Raw genomic sequence first — 2255 nt, 5'->3', positions numbered from 1 at the left:
GCAGTCGGGGGCTGAAAGTGTAAGTTTCGGATCAGATTCGTAAATATTTATGAAGGCAGGGACTAAGTGGTAATTTCTGGGACTTCATTTGAAAAGATTTTGGGGGCTAAGGGGTTGTTTAGTGAATATTAAACCTAATTTGTAAAGAATTATAATGTTGAGGGCTAAAAGGGTAAAATTCGGACTTCAATTGCAAAGGATTTAAGTGGCAGGGGGTCAAATGGTAAATTTTGGATCATAGTTGGAAAGAATTTTATAGAGGGGGACTGTTTTTGCCATTATGGAAATAAGATTACATGACAACGGGTATATAAGCTAAGTTTCGGTTACCTAAACCCTAACCCTAACTCTTCTAACAGCCGCCACCCTTATACCCCCCTTTCCACCTCAGGCGCCGCCAGTTATCGTATCGCCACCATCGGACATCGTGAACAGCTAGAAGAGTACCACTGGAGTTGGAGCCTTGGACGTGGATGCATGGGTGAGGAATGTCGGATGCCGGTGGTTCGTTCGTTATTGTGCTCCATCGCCGCCATTCTTCTCCTACCTTTTCTCCGACCACCGAAGCCTCACCATGACGATGTTCCATTTTCTGAAGTCGCGTCGCTGTCGTTCTTGTTGAAGACTGTAACACCGTGAAAATTACAGCCAATTTAAACTTTTCAAAAACAACCATATTCATTAGTTATTATAAAAAGGTTTTCAATTCATTTGTTATCAGAGTATCCCATAAACATCGACATAAAACTGAGGAGCGGTACGATCACGCCGTTGCCTAGCCATGATCTCCTGAAGTACCTGAAACAATACACTGAAACTGTAAGCCCAGAAGCTTAGTGAGTTACCCCCAAAATACTACATACAACACATACGCTCTTCCATGCCATAACAACACATACGCCCTTCCAGGCCATAACAGCACATACGCCTTTCCAGGCCATAACAACACATACGCCCTTCCAGGCCATAACAGCACATACGCCCTTCCAGGCCATAACAGCACATACGCCCTTCCAGGCCATAACTCCATGGGATCTTCCGATCTAAAAGTCTCAGGGGATTTTCATCCCATAACTCTGTTGACCTTCCGATCCATACTCTGTTGACCTTCCGGTCCTTACCATACGTAGCATACATAGCACATACATAAATATCATATTAACTTTCCGGTCCATATCATACATGACATATATAACACATACATATCACATAACCACATATAACATGATGACCTTCCGATCCATAACGTACTGCTCATATCATAACACATGCAACGCTCATAACATCTAACAACATATGTCTCATACTCTTCATAACACATAAGACCTTCCGGTCACACATATACCACCCTAACTATCAGGAGTCCGACCTTAATCAGGTCTCTAACATAAACCATCATAACTATCAAGATGAAAACATAACAAAGCAATAACATAACAGCAATACCCGGATTTCCATCCGATAGAGGGCCGGCCTTGGTGCCGTAGACCCTGTCAGTATAGTGAGGATAACTCACCTGAAACTGCCGACTGAAGAATAAGATCACGCTGCTCCGACCACCGACACGAACACCACCACTGATCAACACCAAAAGACTGAACTCAATAAATACCAAAATACCCCTGAAAGTCAACTGGTCAACTCATAGTCAAATTCAAAGTCCTCAGCCAAAGTCAACCTTCCTGACTGACTCTACTCGCCGAGTCAACATGTTGACTCGTCGAGTCCCCATGCTCTGAAAACTCCCATATCTCGACTCAACTCGCCGAGTCGCCCCAAGACTCGCCGAGTCCCACAACTCTGAGTTTATTCGCACTCAACTCACTGAGTCATCCCTTGACTCACCGATTCACAGCTCAACCAGGAAAGGTTAGGACCTCATGACCAGACTCGTCGAGTCCAAGAGCAGACTCGTCGAGTCCAAGGTTATCTCCAACCAACTCGCCGAGTTGTTCTTCCAACTCGTCGAGTTGCTGCCTATCTTCATGCAACTCGCCGAGTACACCCATGTGACTCGCCGAGTACCACTAGCTCTCAACCCATACAGAGGCTTTCCAAACCATGCAGGGTCTCCAATCCATAGATCTACTCTTATACAAGCCATCCATCATGTAAAGTGGCAAACTTTACGTGAATCTAAGGAGATCTAAGCATAATACACTCTAGGGCTAGGGTTTGGGACTAAAAGGTTTCATCAACAACTCTTGAACAGGGACTTTATGCTCTTTTGGATCATCAATACTCTAGATCTGAGG

This window comes from Lactuca sativa, chromosome 8 (assembly GCF_002870075.4).
Source record: "Lactuca sativa cultivar Salinas chromosome 8, Lsat_Salinas_v11, whole genome shotgun sequence".
In the NCBI taxonomy this organism is placed as follows: domain Eukaryota; kingdom Viridiplantae; phylum Streptophyta; class Magnoliopsida; order Asterales; family Asteraceae; genus Lactuca; species Lactuca sativa.
This window is presented reverse-complemented; position numbering follows the sequence as displayed.